This window comes from Cyprinus carpio, chromosome A12, assembly GCF_018340385.1.
Source record: "Cyprinus carpio isolate SPL01 chromosome A12, ASM1834038v1, whole genome shotgun sequence".
Lineage (NCBI taxonomy): Eukaryota > Metazoa > Chordata > Actinopteri > Cypriniformes > Cyprinidae > Cyprinus > Cyprinus carpio.
In genome coordinates this window covers 17,405,716-17,425,985 of record NC_056583.1, presented here as the reverse complement: position 1 = coordinate 17,425,985, position 20,270 = coordinate 17,405,716, and the positions used below count along the sequence as shown (strand labels likewise).

The 20,270-nt window shown below is 35.1% G+C and overlaps 1 pseudogene; it reads right to left on the bottom strand.

Annotated features, from left to right (window-relative positions):
* Positions 1–20,270, bottom strand: part of LOC122147058 — a 67,852-nt pseudogene that overhangs the window by 14,134 nt on the left and 33,448 nt on the right.

Below are 20,270 nucleotides of genomic sequence, written 5' to 3'. Positions count from 1 at the left end.
AAGTGAGTGAACACCTCCTAATATAATGAGAAACACACTAATACATAAGAAATATCATGTGTAAAAGTAAGTGTAGCACGTCAAAACATGTTTGAAGAACCCACTACGCTGACCTGACGAAACATTTTCGCTTGTCCTCGGATCTTGGTGTAGGCAGACAGAGCATGTTTGGCATAACGCTGAGGGGACCAGAACTCTTATCTGATCCACAGAGCTGCTGATCTTCAGCGTAAAACCCAGTTAAAGTCCATGTAGCACAGCCGATGCTGTGACCTCGTCGCCTGATATGCCAGAATATCCTACAATCAAAATAACATTTTAAAGTTTAGTTTTTGTTATTTTTCTTTTCCGAAGAAAAAATTCAATTGTGGTATTGGTTACTTAATACTCTAGCACTTCTTCCATTCCTTGGTAGATTTCTAGTTATCTACCGTACTCTATATTATAGCTATATACCACAACTGTAAATACATTTGTTTTCTTTTTCCTGTTTATTATAATATGTATATATAATATATTAATAAAATCATAATAAAAAATATATATATATACAGTATATTATAATAATAAATACAAACACAACATATGTATTTTAACTCACATATCTTTATTTCTTTATATATCTAATTGCGATGTTGTTGTTGTCTCTGTGTCCTGGAAGCTTCTGTAACCAGAACAAATTCCTTGGTATGTGCAAACTTACTTTGGCAAATAACAGCTACATTCTGATTCTCGATTTATTTGATATTATCATTAATGTCTGTAGGGACTAAAACAGTGCAAGACGTTGACGTTTGAAGTCAGGACAGCATGTCTGCTGTACATGTACCTGTAGTGTGTTTGAGGAGGATGTCCGGGCATATGCGATTCTGTCAGGAGTTGGAAAGACGACTTCATCTGACTCTGCAGTTTGGATACTTGCATCCACTTCCCATTGAAAAAGGAATAAAGGCTATCCATCTCCCTCACTGTCACAAGCAGGACATTCCCATGACGGTCTTTAATAGGCTCATAATGGACTCTGCCCAAATTGTGAGTGCCCAGAAGATTCTGTTTGGAGAAAGACAGAGAAATAGAGAAGAATATAACCCTTTGATACTGTGGCACGGTTGTCCACTTACAAAACTATTTTTTTTGTTGTTGTTTCTTCTCCTTTTTTGGTGTGACATTTGAAACCACACATGGAACCGATAATAACAATAATATAATATGTGAGCCTGGACCACAAAACCATCATAAGGGTCAATTAATTTCTCAAATAATGATGATGAGAATAATCTTTAAAAGTTGAAAATAAATAAGCTTCCATATGATGTATGGTTTGTTATTATGTAGGACCATTTGGCTGAGATACTCAACTATTTGAAAATCTGGGAAGTCTGAGCGTGCAAAAAAAATCAAAAATAGTGAGAAAGTCACCTTTAGAGTTTGTCCAAATGAAGTCCTTATGACAATGCATATTAATAATAAAAAAATTAGGTTTTTTGTATATATTTACGGTCGGAAAATTTACACAAAATATCTTCATGGAACATGATCTTACTTAAATATAACTGTACTTAATGATTTTTGGCATAAAAGAAAAAATCGATCATTTTGACCCACAAAATGTTTTTTGTCGGCTATTTTTTGTTTTGCTAAAAATATACCCCAGTGCCTTAAGACTTGGTTTTGTGGTCCACGGGGTCATATCTAATAAAGACTGTCCTCTTTATCCTCCTCATTATGCGCTTTTGATTTACGACAATATAAATACAAAATACCTGACAAAAAGGATAAAGCACCATGTATTTCTGGAAAACAGGACTGGACTGGTAATTCTCTCAATTTAAAAAAAAAAATAATTATTTAATAATAATATATATACATTAATTAAATAATGGTTATATTGTACATGCATTGCATTGAAAAATAAATATTTTAAATATTTTAGTTTAACTTCCAGGGAGGAAAAATCACATTATTGTACTATAAAAAACTGTTAAGTAGAGCATGTAGGCCAAAATAATTGTTATACAATTTAAAATATGCTCAAACAGAGACACACACTCTGCTCAGAGTCCCACATAAGAGATTATCCCACCCAATTTCAATTTGTACTGAGATCAAATCCCATTATAGTGATAAATTGTTAGCAAGGCTCATCACGGGCTGGCAAACCTGCAGTTGGCCCGCGGCCGTCAGCATCTTCTGTCTGACTGGACTGCAGAGTGGAAGAGGAAGAAGGTGGTTTTGGAGACTGCCAGCACCAAACTCTGTCTCAGCCACCGGACGTCTTCCCACATACAGGACAGCTGCAAAATAAACACACACGTATACTTGTGAAGTTGGAGGAAGCTATTTACCTAATTCCTCGACATCATTCAAAGTCTGTGCATGAATGCCAGAGTGCTTTATCTTCAGTGAGGCGATATCTCTGCTATAAGGTGCTTTAGACTGAAAAAAGTCCATCATTCTTAAAAAGTTGTCTTCTTTCACAAACTTTCATTTTTAGTTGCATATTAGGAACCAAGTTGTAAATAAGAAACATTTGGATGTAGAACATGAGCACTAAAATGCAGCAAGGTTAATTTGTTCCATGACAGGTATAACTTTACCTCCAATCTCACCATAAAATCTATTATTAATTGGTGGCTCAAACAAAAGACTTATATATTCCTGCTAAGACTCTCCTCTCTGCTTTTTTGCATCACACCGTCTTTAGCCTTGTAATGATGGTGACTAATTACAACTAGCGCGGCCTAACGATCAAAAGTGTGGTAACTGTGTTCCGCTTGTGACAGAATATATTTGGGACGACTAAGCTGACCGCAAGCCTGCATTTGGAAGAAAACACCAACACAACAAATAAGTGACACTTGTCAAAGAGATGTGTAATGAAAACACCGAAAAGGTATGTTACCGTTCAGTGTTAACAAAACGCACGTTACTTTGATATTGCAGTTTTCTCTCCTGACCTCTCCGCTGCTTAAAATGTCGCGGATTGACTGTATATTTTTTACATACACCTTGGTACAACCACAGAAAGTCCTGCATGAGGGAGCTGCTGTATGAGTCGTCCACCTCCACTATGGGGATCTGATCCTCATTAGTCACTAGCAGACTGTCTTTATGGTAAAATACTGATGCTATATAACTCCAACCCTCCCCTGAACAAAAAGAGAACCTATTCAGAATAAGTCGAATTCAGCATATTCGCTATTAATGTTACTCCTATAATGCTTGGCACTTTCCAAGAATAGAGTACAAAATAGAGCCTGAAACTTGTAAAGAGGGGGCCTTTTTTCTATTTCAGCTAATTTTTAGTGATATGAGTTTCTTAAAGTTAAGATATGTTTGATCGTAAACCCTTACAGGAGAGCAAATAAAATATTACATTTATATTTTACAGGTGCTCCTGCTAAATGCATACATTTAATTTAATTTAATTCATTTTATATATATTATGATTATTATATAATATACATATATATTATATAATATTAGTTATATATATATATATAGCTAAATATATACATATACTATATATATATATATATACATTATATATATACATATATATATATATATATATATATAGATATATATATCTATATATATATAAGCTATATAATAATAGGATATATATATATATAGTAGGGACACCAAAGCAACTTAAAAATGAGCAGTACAAGAAATCAATATTATAGTAAAATGTAACAATTATACAAGTTTTATTTTCTATACATTGTAAAAACTCGTGCATTTCTAAAATGTTTTTTTAAAAACCCTAGACAGCAATTTAGTAAATTTTCTAGCAATACAATATTACCATAAACATTAAAATTAATAGGCAAAAGAGTTTTTTTTTTTCATTACAATTTTGAAAAAAAAAAAATGTTCTTTTTTACTGTTCATTTTATTCACAATTAATTATAATATATTTATAGTTTTTTTATAAATAAAGGCATTATAAATATAGTTAAGTAATCAATATTTTAAAAAAAGATTCTTTAAAAATTATAACGTTTGATTTTGATTGCTGGATTCAGTTGAAAAGGTCAAGACCACCTGAGGTGGAAAAGGCCAAATTAGCATTTTAAGGCTGAGGATAAAGACGCGCCCACTTTCATGCTCATTTTCTAATAGCACAACAATCTAGCAATAACCATTTTTGCCTTTAATCCTGAAATAAAAACTAATGTGATACCAACATGTAATCTTTTGTGGGAAAGTGCCCACCTATTTTCAAGTAATATGCTCACCACCACCTTTTGAGACTCTTGACAAATTTGTAGAGGATCGTGAAAAAAGGTGTTTCAGGCTCCGGACACTGACTGTTTACGACTTGGATTCTGCAACTTTGATGTGTCTGGGGAAAAAAAGGAGTCAAGATGAACAAACAGGTAAAAAACAACAAAATTATAAGACTTGGTAGATTCCTATTGGGAGACTGAAAAATAGTGTGAGAGACCTACAATAGAAAAACTGTGTGAAAAATCATCCTATTTTATCGCAAGGACATTCGACTGCAAAAAACTGATTCATTCTGACTTCCTTAAGATTGACTAGTTGTTTAGAAAACCCAGTGATTTATTAAGTATGAGCCATGTAGTTGTGGTCATCCTCTGGAGATTAACATTTCTGAATTGTTTGAAAACACTGCTGTCATCAAGACAAAAAAAAAATCATTCTAAAGAGCAAAACAGACCAAACAACATGCTGAATGAAGGAATAAACGTAGAGCACTTTGAAGACAGACATGGTGAAAGAGCCTCAGGGGCGTGAGTAAGGGTTCGGGAGAGTCAGGCCACCGACAAACTGGTTATCTGGAACATTTCAGCTGCGTATCTCCCGCTTCAAGCGCAGCCATATCAGCCCACATTTCAGCGATGCCAATCTTCAGACGTCCCTGTATTTTCGTTGAAATTAAGCGTCACGTAATTGCCCCCCGTGGTAAACAGCAGTGGGCAGACGGTTAACAATCCATTGGCTGTGAGAAGCTGTTTACAACGTGAAAGTGGCCAATCACAGAGCGAGCGAGGTGAGTCACGTGAGAGCAATCACGCCAACCCTAGTCTCTATGTCTCCACCGGAGGGGCTCGAAAGGGAGGTAGGAAGGCAGATTTTCCGTTTGAAAATCACTATCAAACTCCTCAAGGAATAATGTGTCTTACAATTATGTTTATTAGATTTAACTTTGGAAGATTTGACCTTGGCGTGTTTGATGTTACCGTGGCGACTGTTAACAGTACGTGATTAAATGCGCTGATTGGTTGTTTATTGATTTGATGTATATTGAAATAAGGTAACCGGAATCTTACTGAAATCTCATGACAATTACGTCCCCATTGAAAAAAAAGTCAACTTTGATTACATACGCTGGAATATCACAACCAGTCTTTAAGGTTTAGATGTCAACCACAATTTTTGTATCACAACAAGTAGGTTAGAACATAATTATCACAATTTGGGAAACACATTAAATCCATTTTAAACTTTTTTTTTTTTTTTTGTTAAGATCAGTGGTAGTTTCCAGTCTCCGCAAACAGAGCCACTGCACGTGTTGATAAGTTGAGAGCAGAATTTGTATTTATTTCTCCCTCAGAAGGTTAACTGGCTTTTTGACAAGCAGATTAAAGACATGAGTGCATTGGCCTCCTCTGCAACCTCCTGTGCCGCCAAACTGTCACACTAAATAATTAATTTTTTGTTTTTTAAAGCAAAAAGAAAAAAACTGGATCGCCTTTGATTAATGACTTGGCAATCCATCTGTCTACCGCACAGTGAGTGCAACCACGAAATGAGGTTAGTGAGAGCTCGGAGAGAGACCTGCGAGCGCTGGTAGCATTCTTCATTTTCTAACTAATTTAGCGGGGGTCAACGGACCCTTTTCAACATATGAGAGCGAGCGAGATCATCCATAACGATCGTGGCCAGACTTTCCAGGCCCTCGTTGACAGAAAGCGCTTACATAGCAGTGGCGGAGCGCGGAGGTGTGCGTGTGAACGATTGCGCTGTGCGTGTGGGTGTTGCTGTGTCTCATGCAGGAACACTGGGAGCTGTGTGCACGACGCACACACACACATACACACCTCGGCTTGAGAGCAGAGCAACCTCTCAGCTCCACATATATAATTAATTAATTTAGATTATGTTTGATCAAGCTGCATTTTTTTCAGAGTGGTTTTTATAGTGGTGTCATTGTACTGATGCTGATTAATTTTGCAGATTTATTTTCGAACACCGTCGCTCCAAAAATAACTTGGGTAAATTCATGCCCCTGCCAACATGCATGCTTTATGGGGACACATAATGCACAAATATTGCAAATAAATTTCGTAATAATTATTTTTTATCTTGTTTTCTAGGAAATATCTCTAAATGTTCTTAGAACTAGATTAATATCTTAAGAAATGTATTCTTGCATGCTCATTCTCTAATTGTTTGCACTTCACTTCTGCCCCAGAATGTGTAGATATGTCTTTGACAGTGTGGTAAGAAAAATAAACAAGATATTGTTTTATTTTTCTTTAAGGATTTTTATTTGATTATGGAATTTTTACTATGCAATATATATTCTCTGAAAACAAATCTTATTATCTAACGCCCACACCAAAAACTCTGCACACATTTACATATGAAACTTATGAGTCTAGAAGAGATTGATTGTGACATCTGTGAAACATGATTTTGTATGACAAATCCCAAAACACACTCACAAGAAAACACAATATATATATATATATACTATATAGATATATGATATATATAGATATATATATATATATAGATATAATATATATATTTGACTTGCCAGGTTTAATCTAAATCTAATATTTTTATCAGTTTTTACCATCCTGAATATATTATATTATTAGCTAACACAATTTTTAAAAAAATATATTTTAAATAAATATATATATGTGCATAATTTATACTTTAAGGATATTTATATTTTCTTATAATCAAACTATTTTTTTTTTTTTAGTTTTTAATTTATGTGGTTCTTAAAGATGTTTCGACATTTTTACTGAAAACAAAGACAGACTGATGAAGAAAATGCGTTTTGCAATGTACATACCCACATTCTCTCTAAATTAAAATGGACAAAGACAGATGTGTTATTTTTGCATAGTTTCTACAGGTTTTCTGCTTTCCACATCATTCAGTGTTTTTCTTGTAGAATCAATTAAATAAATTCATTTGCGATGCTGGCAGCCATCTCTCTGACATCATTAGTGTTGACTTCTAAACAGATGAGTGATGCCGTTTTTTTGCTCACCCCCCTCCTGCTTGTGGCCGGCTGCATAGCTGCCTAATGAAGTTGCTGTTTGTGTGAGCAGTGCAGCACTGTCAGCACCAGGAACAGCGTTCGTCTATACTCTAGACGGCCGGCCTCTGGGTTAGAGAGTGGGCCTGAGGCCAAAGCAGACTGTCTTCACGATACGTCCAGCCTGCCTCGTTTTAAAGTGTTTGTGCTTGAGTCCTGTGATTTACAGTGCTGCACTATACGGATGACATGTCTGACACATAGATGTTAAAATCTAAAATGGATAAATGTATTAAAACCTTATTTATTTACATGTCCTCCTCCCTGGCTTTGCCTCTCGCGTGCAGAGCGTAGGAGGGCAGGCAGCAGGAATGCTGAGAGAGCGTATTCAGCTGCTCTGGATGGCCATACTTGAGTCAAAACACTTTGACCATGCTTCATTTCGTCACTTTAATACAGAGTTAATCTACTGGAAGAAGTGTGGACTTAGAAGACGAGAGGGAGAGATTTCGTGGTGAAGTGGGCAGATGGGTGGAAGTGAGAGAGAAATGGGCAGAGAGAGAGAGACGATGAGAAAGAAGTGAGAGCATTATGAGAGACAGAACGAGGGAAAGATCCAAACAACACAATAAAGAAATCAAATAAAAGCACCAGCTGAGCAAAAAACAGAGATTATGAGGATGAATCATCTGGTGAGATTCACCATGGAACTTCCTGCTCTGATTCAGAAGATATACAGCCTACTTTTTAGATATGCATTGTAAAAAAATCAAGCAGTCAGTAACAAACTGTCGAAAAATCATGCTAATGAAAGCATTGCTCTTCCAGTGTATATCTTATATATTTCATTAATATATTAACTGGAATAAAACCGTGTATCAAAACTGTCTGAAATTAAATGAAATGAATGCAGCAACATATTAAAATTAATTATAATTTTTAATTAAATATTTTAATTTATTAGAAAATTATAAAAAAAAAATGTATACATGTATAAAAAATAAAATTAATCTAAAATATTAATTCCATTGTGAAATTCACCATATGTATATAATAGATTTAAATATATATATAGCGTATAAATTTAAAAAAGAAAAAAAGAAGCAATAAGACCAAACAAGAAACATCACACAACTCTTCTTCAAAAAAAGGAAGCATCACACAAACTCTAATCAACATTTTAATGCTAGACATTTTGGAGATGAAGTCTACTACAGACTTGACCTCTGCATTAATTATTAATTAATATTGGTTCGTGACTGGACTGTATAGAATCACTTTATTACTTAGAATTAATCTGGTCTAAAATATTTCCCCGCACCACTGATCACAATGCAGAGTCTGTATGAGTAGTTACGCATTCCCCAATGTTTTGAACATTACAGTGTTTAATAGGTTTTCAGGCTATTCACATGGGAAAGCAGAGTATATTACAAAAACTCTTTCAAACATGATTGAATACACCTACGCTACTGTGGCAGTTTATGATGCTCTGAAGGCAGGTAGGAGGACCCGTTTGAAATCAGGGACCATAATATGTTGCTCTAAGACAAATGGGGATGTTGACCATTCTGAGTATAATGTGTAATCAACCCCAAGCTCATAAACCTGAAATGTTTGAAACACACTAATGCTCAAAAAGTATGTAAGATATTTTTATGTTTTTGAAATCTCTTTTGCTCACAAAAAATAGTCAATTTTGTGAAATATTATTACAATTTAAATAACTGTTTTCTGTTTTAATATATTTTAAATTGCAATTCATCCCTGTGATGGCAAAGCTGAATTTTCAGTAGTCATTACTCCAGTCTTCAGTGTCACATGACGCTTCAGAAATCATTCTGATATGCTGAACTGGTACTAAAGAAACATTTTTTTTTTTTTTTTATCATTGTTGAAAACCATGACATTTTCTAATTAGGATTCTTTGATGAATAGAAAGTTTGAAAGAATATTTATTTGAAATAAAAATTATTTGAATCAAATTAAATGTCTTGTCTATTGAATGCATGTTTTCTGAATAAAAGGATTAATTAAAAAAAATCTCTTACATGCATCTTACACAGACATCCTATAAGATAATGTAAATCCACTAAAGTTTCTCACAGGAGACATCCCATGTGCTTCCTGAGTCTTGCTACATCACATCAGTGCTTATTTCTCAATCTAATTTTTGCTTACAGTTATATAAATGAAATTGCCCAAGCTAAAATAAAAAGGGAGCATCTGTGCATGTTTGTATGAATGAGAGATAGTGTGCTTACACGTTTTGTGTATTTATGTGAATCAATAGGACTGATCTGTATGTGTGTGTGTGTGTGTGTGTGTGTGTGTACCTCCACAGCAGTAGTGCTGGTGTGTGGCTCGAACCTGCTGTAACAGCCTCTCCATAGCCTCAATGTGACCTCTCCTCTTGCTCTCTCTTCCATCGCAGTCCTTCCAGTCTAACAGAGAGCAATATCACACAAAACTCAGCTTTAGATTTGTGACATGTTCTAGATGTCAAAAAAGACCGTCAATTTGATTGAGTCAGAGCTGCACAAAATAGAGCAAAAGCTTGTCTAATAGTCTTAAAATACCCCAAAACAATCCAAAAGTACGTTGGGGCACTTACTAAATAGCAACACGCTATCAAGAGAGGGTCAGTTGAATGCAATGTATTATAATGAGTAAAAAAAAAAAAAAACTGTAGCTGTTCCAAATAGGAAGGACAGCCTGTTGGTAGATTCTCTTTCAAATTTATTTAATAAAATCTTCATTTCACTCAGACGATTATCTGTGTCTGTATTGCGTACATGCAGTTTTATAATGCTGGATTTGTTACTGAAGCAAAACTTGTAAGTTCATTTTTTCTTTGCAGTGCTTATTTGAAAGCTGAAACTCAAGGCCAGATGGTTAAATAATAGCGCAGTCCTACATCCAAGGATGTTGGCTACAATCAATACAATTTTCTTTCCTTTTAACTGACATGATATTTGAATTAGAAGCACAAAACTATGCTGATGCAATGCTCAAAGGTTCGAGAACTTTCCAGTCAATGGTGTTTGAAGCTGTAGTATGCTTTTTTTATAAATTATCCTTTATTGCGGTACTTGGCAACTGTGGCTGCTTTGTAGAACTTACTGGAGGGAACAGCAGAGGGAGGCTGAGAGAGTTGTGACGGACCCCAGCCTTTCATATTGTAGGCAGACACTTGAACGTAGTATTGTCTACCCTGTAACAAACAAGAAAAATATCTTCGAAATCATTTTCTAATAACAAGCTGTACTACCAGTGGAGTTCTGTGTACATAAAGTAACACATAACTGACAGCAGACATATAGACAAGACAATATTGACACAGAAAATAATCTTTGTGACAACAAGTGCACAAGAGACGAGATGTTGTGATATTCTGAGAAAACGTGAATTGAAGCATCTATCTCTGGATCACAGTCAAGAATACAAGTAATTTTTAGCCTCACCGTGGTAAGACCTGTTATGTGTTATATTTCAGGGACTGCAGATTGTTCGAGGATCAGCTCTCCGGCTAATAAAGAGAAGTCCTTCAGACAGCTCCATTCCACTGCAATAAACGCCATCATACATTATACAGAGTTAAAGGCTGAGAACATCAATAAATGAGTGAACTCTAAAGAAACCAAATAGGACAGAATTAAACAGGACCATGATATCATCAACTACAGAAGGTACAGCTAAAACAACATTATAGTTTGAATTAACTAGACTTGTTCCATCTCCTTTCATACAGTTTTGTTAGTTAAGTAATGTAGAATGTTAAATGATGAACAATATGAACAAATCCCTTATTGGTTAAAAAAAAAAAAAATCTGACTGCAAAGCAACAAAATGTGATTATTGTAAAGGGGGTTGATTCTTTTTCTATACCCACTGTAATAACAATTTATTTAAAAAAAAACACCCTTTCTCAATGCAATCAGGTATATATGTGTGTACAGACAAATGGCTGCACTGACCTTTGTATTTGGTCACCACGGCCGAGTTCATGCTGGCAGGTTCCTGAAAGTTGACAGTGAGAGACGTGCTGCCGGTCACACTCAGACGCACCATCAACGGAGCCTCCGGTGGTCCTGTAATAGCCAGTTCAAAGGTCACATAGCATAACTTGCACATAGCTTGCATTGTGCTTTTAGGGTGGGGAGAAAAATTACTGTAGATAAATAAAGAACCATAAATATATCAATCAACCTGATATTAATACTGTGGGCCAAATTATCACAGTGGCCTTGTTTGCAGAGTCTTCACATTCTAATAAAGTTAACAAGGTTGGGCCGATATGGGAATAGATGACATTTCAGCAGATAGTGATAGATTAGACAGGACTGATTTTAAATAAGGCTAGTTCATGTATTGTATTGTATTCATAATATATGAAGGATACCTTTTTTTTTCCCTGAAAAGGTCAGACAACAGTAGCAGACTCAGGTTCGAGCTTACGTGCATGCTCGAATCCCGTGCGCATGGCGCTTGTAGAGTTTGCATCTCCCACTACCAAGCTTTGAGCTGTTTTTCCTTGTCAGATGTTTCCAGGCTGAGACTTTCTCTTATCACCTGGGTGGACAGCTCGCTGGCTCTTCTTTGGGCTTCCTGCACCAGCGCCAAGAGATTGGGCATCTCGCTTTCCAGACTGACAACTGAAACACAACACAGAGGTCTGGTAATGAGACTTTTCATTAATTCCAATGAGTATAATTTTTTATTTTTTTTTGCTTCTGGGCAACCTTGCACTTTCAGTTTAATGTTGAGTTTTAAAGTCAAAATGTCTTACTTCAACCTGTATAGTGTAGGAAATACAGGTTCTCTGCAGATATAATGAAAATGAATTGCACATTCGAGCTCTTGTACATAGAGCACAACACTGGTCACCCATTGTTTTTCAATGGCCTAGGTACTGGAATTTCTCTGTGGGCAGTAAAAAGATTTTTCAATAAAGAGTTTTAGAAAGCCCTTGACCCAAACCAACCAGCTCTGAGATGAACACAACATTACAAACTTTGACTGGAAGCAAAAAATATTTTGAAAAACAGGCACTAGACTGCATTCTTAAAATCATTTATAAGGAAATGAAGCTATCCTTCCATTGACGCGTTGAGATGACGTAATACCAAAAACTATAGTACAATATATAATGAATGACTTTAAGTAAATAGTTTTAGTTATAAAAACAATATATTTTGAGTTTACATTGCTAATACTATATATACTGTATGCATTTTGAGAGTGTGTAGAGAGTAGAAATTTGTATCCATGGTGACAGTGGTTTCTGATTGGTTTATCTCTCTTGAGGAGGAGTAGTTGTAGATTTTTGAGCTATTATAATAAAAAAAAAAAAAAAAAAATGAAAAGCTTCAAAAATCAAACAAAGCAGAACCAAATAAACGGAGCATGTTTTTACACTGAAAATGAACTCATCAAAACTCAGCAAGAAGGCTAACAAGAACATATCAAACATTCAATAATAAACAACTACAAAGATAAACATAAACCAGTAAGCAAAACCAACATATGACAAATCAATAAACCAAAAGAAAAACAACCAGAATTCAAAAGAAAGTGGAAGCGAACACAGACAAGATACAAAAAAAGCAAGATAAACTTCAAAATAAGAGACAGATACAAATATTATGAGTAGTGAGTTTTCTGAAATAGTATTTAATTCACACTTGGTGGCTTCTACGGAAGAATGAATCATAATTTAACAGCCTCATGGTAGCTGTCTTGAAGGGTTTATGCGTTACTGCTGAAAATCAGTTTCTCTATGGAGACAATGACTAGGAGATTTACTTCTGGAAACCTACTGTAGCATTACACTCCATAACCAAAAAACAAAACAAAAAATGTAAAAATTAATAAAAATTAATAAAAAAACAAGTAAAACTGTTTCTTCAAAAAAAAAAAATTCAGTGTAGGAGGGACATAATAGTTTTTGCTTGCAAATTCATCAACTTGTTTATAATCAAAACTGTAATGTGACAAAGACATGCAGTAGCAGACTGATCAAATGTACTGTATCTCCAACTTACATACGTAAACCAAAATAAAAGTCCTGATTGAAATGACAGGAAGCCCATTACACTACCATTAATTCTCCAAGCTCACAACTACTTGTGTCAGCATAGAAGTGTGGATGAAATGTAGTCTACGGTCGTCTGGAACACACAGGACTGTGTTTGGCCATATAGATTTGTCATGGTAAAAATGAATACTGCCTCACCAGTCCTCCTCATAGGCTGTGAATACTACTGCATTTTCTTGACCAGAGCCTTAGTCATAGACCATGACAGCAAAATAAACAAATAAATACATGGCTAAAGAAACCCTCTTTCACTGGCCCAGCCCGAACCCTTGGAGACGGGTGCTCTCCGGGGGAGATGATAATGTGCGTGTTGTCAAGAGGGTCTAACCTAGCCGGTCTTACACGGGGGTCCACAGAACAGTGGAAAAGGTAGAATATTAGCTACCTTGAGGTGCAATTTCCCTGCGCTCTGAAGATTGACATCTGGCTATTACATGCGGGTTAATTGAACAAACTATAAATTAATGGGGGGGGGGGGCAAGTCGGCAGATATTGCACTGGCACACACAGTTTGGCAATTGTCTGGGACTTGGGGACGGCCCTAAATATAGGCATTATGGGCCCCAGTCCTGCCCATAAACATGCTTTTAAACATCAGGCTTTCAGTCAGACCTCTAAACTGTCAGGCGTCTGGCTGATTGATTTACTTGGCACTTCTGGCCTGACATAAATATAATACCGAAAGCCCAGGAGGGGGAAAATACGGGCAATGTTTATTTTCTGTTTTGTTTACAAGATTGGATTGTGCCACGATGAATGTTTTGAAATTTAACTGCAGCCCGGGTACAATAAATCACTTAGTATAATTGCCCCCCGTTACATGCATCATTGGAAAATTTAAACCATTAAACGACAAACCTTGTTAAGATTTTTCTGAGGGATGCCGTGTGCTGTCTACCCCACCCTGGCCCTGCTCAGACTGCAGTACAGTGCTCCCCTGTTTGGTCTCAGACAACATTCGGCTTTTTTCATGATTTCCTGATTGCACTGAGCGCTCGGGACTGGAGGACTTTTTTTCCACGTCTTTCAAGTTAAGAAACACCTGTTTCTACTGTTGCCAAAGACTCAGGGACTGAATATGCTACTGATTTAATCTACGGGCAATGGGCGCAGATATTTTTAACAGATCTGTTCTTGATGCGTTAAAACCTTATATCCGCCCCCAGGTTGTCACCAAAATTGTAAAAAATAAAAATGCATGAATGAAAACAATGATTGTTTTATTATAAGGTAACCGTATGTGACACTGTACAATGTTATTACTAAAATATTACATAATGAACGTAATTCATTAATTCATTAGTGGTCACGACAGATGTCATTAGATGTTTAAAGTAGAATTATGAGTGCTTATGGCAACTGTCATGGAAAAGTTTATTCTAGTATTTCCTACTTGGAGACGATTATTACACGAGCCCCCAAAGCAAAGTGCCAAGCACTCACTTCGGCTCAGTCTGTTTATCGTCAGCTTCATTCTAAACAGCTTGTCCAATTACAGAGCATCTGCTTTTGGTCACCAAAGCCAAACAGGAGCGTGTGACGCAAGAAAAACCTTTTGATGGTGAAGAAACTGCATAGAATGCACTTCTATTCCTTAAGGATGAAAATGTGATGATAAGCAAAATATACCAAAGTAACCCAAGATAATAAAAGTAATAAAATCCAAGTAATAAAAACATATATGTTAATAGTAAATAACATTTCTAAATTGTAACCATTGATTCAGCCAAAAACACAGAATTACAGCTACTGTAAAAGAGATTTTAATGTATTACCGTGAGAGAATTACTGTAAAAAACTGAAACATTTTTATCACATGTGATTAAGTGTTAATGAACGGAACTATATATATATATATATATATATATATATATATATATATATTATATACAGATATATATATATAGATATATATATCTATATATAGATATACAAATATACACAATATTACATACATACACACACCACCACACACACCACACATATATATATATATATATATATCTATATATATATATATTAGAACTACAACCGTTTAATATTAAATTCATAAATTTAGATATTTTTATTGCTAAAGTGATTTTTTTAAAAAACCATTTTATTTTAATACAATTCAAAACATTTAATCACACAGTGTGTTTAAGTGTTAATAAATTGAATAATACATACTGTGTGTGTGTGTGTGTGTGTGTGTGCCTGCCTATATATGTATATAGTACTAGTATTCTAGTATAGTACAAGTATACAGTACTGTATTCATTTGGAATATATATTTTATATATCAATATGCAACAGCTGACATGTAATGAGGGGACACAAGAAAAAAAAAACACTAAGAAAATGCTAGTGTTTTAAAATATTTTGTTTTCATCAAATGAGGACAATACATATGTCATTTTGGTGAAAACTACCTGTCACAACTGATTGCAAACCACGCACACAACAGGAAGATGACTGTTCACAACTGTCTTTAATAAATTCATAATTAAATCTACTAAATTAGCAACAACAAAGAAGTACATATCATACACTGACACACACTGGACAAAAGGTGAACTTGAGTGCAAACAGAGAACAATGTCCAAACAGGGTGATATCGTGACAAAAAACCCACCATGTCAAATGTTTGTAAAGGACTGGATTAATTAATTGATTTACTCCCAGTCAAATTACATTGTAAACCTCAAGAATAGTTTTAGTGGCTCTTTAATAATGAAACACTTTAGACACACTGAGGGAACTGACCGTTTGAAGCTCATCTCTGTTAAATATGCATACTCACAGTGAGGGCTCTCCTTCCCTCCAGCTTTGAGTAGCATTTGGCTATGGGGACGTTGGTTGGTCATGATGGAGATGTCCAGAGTTCAGGCCTTCACTGTTGGGGTGTTGAGGTCCAGTTCATCAGCTGTGTACTGAAACAGCAGGATCTGTACGGCATCCAGGTCCTGCTGTTCAACAGCCTCAAACAGAGCCTCACTGCTCTGAATGTTCTGTGAGGAGAAAAAACGGTTTGAAGGTAAGCAGCGGCACTCATGATACTCTAAGTAGTCATTTAGCAGACACTTTTATACACTGTAACTTGCAGAACACTTGTAACAGGAACAGTCCCCCTAGTGCACCTTCTGGTTAAAATCTGGTGCTCAACTGTACAACAATATGATTGTTAGAACAGAAGCTGTGACTCAAAAAGATCAATTGGATTTCCTTAGTAATACAATAATTGCCCACACAATTTGATAAAATCTAAACAAAATTTTCTCACTGCTTTCCTGTTCATTTATATATATATAACATCAGTAACATTTTCATTTTAAAAAATAAATTAATACTTTTATTCTGCGAGGACAACATTTGAGTTAAATTGATCAGAAATGATAGTCAAGACTTTTACATTGTTACAAAAAATTACATTTCAAATAAAAGCAGTTTCTTTTTTTACTTTCTGCTCATCAAAGAGTCCTATGAAAGAATATAATAAACAGTTTCCACAAAAATATTTAGCTGCTGCTTCAACACTGATAATATAAGAAATCGTTTCTTAGGCACCAAATCAGGATATTACGGGCAATCATGTGACACTGAAGTCTGGAATCAATTACATTTTAAAATGTTTAATATATGCATTTTAATTTAATTTAATATTTTAATTGTAACAGTATTTTATGCATTCTTGATCAAATAAATGTAGCCTTGGTGAGCCAAGAGACTGGTTACCAACCCCAGACTGTTGAATAGTATTGTATATATTATATTTCTGATTATTATAATTGTATTTGGAATAAACAATATATAGAATACTACTTTATATTGAAATCTTATATTAACGGTTTTCAAACCCATTTCGAATTCTGCCTCGTATGCCATTCATTGGATACAACAGAATCATGCGATCTGTTTAGCCAATGTTTGTATTATATGAGCTGGTTGGAATGCTTGATCAATTTTTTATTTTAGTTTATTTTTTGGCAATGCACTGCATAGCCATGTTTATGGTTTATGATCAGGAAAGTCAAGCTATGAATGTCTGTCTTATAGATGTTAATGCATATAACTGTTAACTGGGATTGCAGAAAATACTCTCAATTAATATAATAAAAAAAAAAACATTCACAGACTTTCATCAAAAATAGCCATAGACAACATGAAAAAAGAGAGCACAGATTGCCAATAGACGATTTCTCATGGGTTTGATCTACAACCTCACAATTACTAGCACAGATCTGTAACCAGGCATGCACCAGAAACTACTAGTACCCCAATCAATGAATGCAATAATGATTAATAATTAAAATGTGAATTCATACATCTAATCTTGCAGCCACAGCAGCTGAGTTTCTGTTCTTCAATTGTGAGTTAAATCCATGTATGTAAACATATGGAGGCATCGAGGGTGAAAGATGTATTCGGGCACTTGAGTCAACAAGATGATTGCTAGATCTAGCTGTATATAATCAGTGACATTTGTGTAAGCTCTGAGAGTATGGCACAGCGCTGACAGTCTCATGGGCACCCGAAATGTCATTCCAGTTTTAAGCATGTCATGTGTAAGGTCAAAGTGAATGTAATATCAATTCATTCGACAGTTATAAATGTAAATGTTGGCTAATGTCAGCTTTTTATTATAAGAAAATTGTGAATTATTGATTTTTTTTAATTTCCAAGATACTCACAGATACTTTGCGGATACGGTCAGGTCGACCAAAAAAGTAGGCATCCTCAAAGGAGGAGTGGCTTCCCTTGAGCTTCTCTGAGAGGTTTCGGTAGAGGCGCTTTGCAGCACTGGGGGAGGCAGGACCCACCCCCTTCTTACCCTGCGTCAGCTGCAGGTTCTGCATCTGTTGGGTCATACTAACGGAGAAGTTCCTGTGGAGTTGAGAAGGGAAAGAGAACAGACAAAACACATTTAGGTGTGATGACTGTTACATCAGTGCTGTTAAGGGGGGTGCACTCAAATAAATTCATAGCATCTGTTCTGTATGCCATTTATGACTAATATCTGAGTCAGCAGTGTCTTGGTGACAGATGGCCACTGGATAGTCATTAATTCCTCAGCTCAAGCAAAAGCTACCTGCAAAATAACTGCATACTGATGCCCAGGTATTTTATTTTGAAAAGAAAAAGCAAATATGTGACATCTAAAATGTCACTATTGTCCGAAAGTTGCATTTTTTTTTTTAAATAAATAATACTTTATTCAGCAAGGATGCATTTAATTTATCAAAAATGACATTTACAGTGCTACAAAAGATTTCTATTTCAAATCAATGCTGTTGTTTTTAATGTAATCATTTAAAAAATCCTGATTTTTTTTTTAAAACTGAGATAAAAAAAAAAGTTTTAAACTGAGATAATATGAAATGTTTCTTGAGCATCGAATCTGCTCTTTTTATCATGTGACTTTTAAGAGTAAGGGTTGATGAAAATCCAGATTTGCCTTCAAAAGGAATCAAATACATTTTAAAATAGTAAATAGTTATTTTAAAATATTTCACAATGTGTCTACATTTTACTGTAGTTTGTATCAAATAAATCAAAAAGCTTTGAGCATAAAATATTTCATAGGCATAAACTTCATTCCATCAAAAGATTTTAAAGGGTCATATAATGTTGCTAAAAAAAAATGAAACATTATTTATATATTATATATAATATATTATATATTTGTGTATTTGGTGTAATGCAATGTGTTTATGCGGTTTAAGGTTAAAAAAAAAACATTATTTTCCACATAATGTACATTATTGTTGCTCCTCTATACCCCGCCTGTCTGAAACTTTTTACAAAGCTCATCGTTTTGAAAAGTGAGGTGTACGCTGATTGGCCAGCTATCCAGTGCGCTGTGATTGGCCAAATACCTCAAGAGTGTAACGGAAATGTTACGCCCCTTACCAATCTGGTAGGTAGACAAGACAAAAACAATAAAACCAATTATAAAAGAGGCATTTGTTGCATCCAGTGGGGACATAAGACACAGAAGAGACTGTTGACAAAGGAATTGTTGAATAAAGTCATTATTTTTGTTTTTTTCGCTTACAAAAATGTGTTCCCGCCGCTTCATATAACCCAGATTGCACATCTGATGGCAGAAGGAGTATTCTGACCACGATTTTCATACCTTTTATGGACCTTGACACTGTTATTTACTTGGGCAGTCTATGGGACAGTCACAGGCCTCCCGGTTTTCATCCAAAATATCTTAAATTGTGTTCCGAAGATGAACGAAGCTTTTACGGGTTTGGAACAGACATGGGGGTAAGTGATTAATGGCAAAATTTTCATTTTGGGGTGGAGTATCCCTTTAACTTTTAAAATATAAAGAATATCTCTTTGGATTTGAGGACTTTAGTTTTTTTGCAACTTTACAGATCTTCTTTATGCACCAAGGAACTTGTAACACTCCAAAGGAAAAGAAAAATTTTTAATCACATCATATGACCCCTTTAATAAAAAAAATAAAAAATAAAATAATTTCATGGCATTATTAGTCAACATCAAAAACTGATATCACTCAATGATCCATAACAGACAATTTTATTAACAGTGGCAGCCAGGCCAAACTGATCTAACTGCAAATCATACATATTTTACAAGGTGGCTAATTCGTACGACCTCACTATAAAGTTTTGTATGATTTGTAAAAAATCTACCATATTTTATGAGGTGGCAAATTTGTAGGAATTCAGTACCCCTACCCTGTCCCTAAATCTACAGAATCAATCCTTACAGAAATCATACAAAAATTTGTATGAGTTAGCCCCCTTGCAAAATACATATGAATTGGTCATGAGATATCGTTGGCCAGACCGTGGCCATCACTGCTGGACAACATAGTCTGGTTATCAAGGATATCCTCAATGTTCTTATACTATAATGAAATCCTCCAGGAATCATTAATTATTCTGAGCTAAGCATAACAGTAAC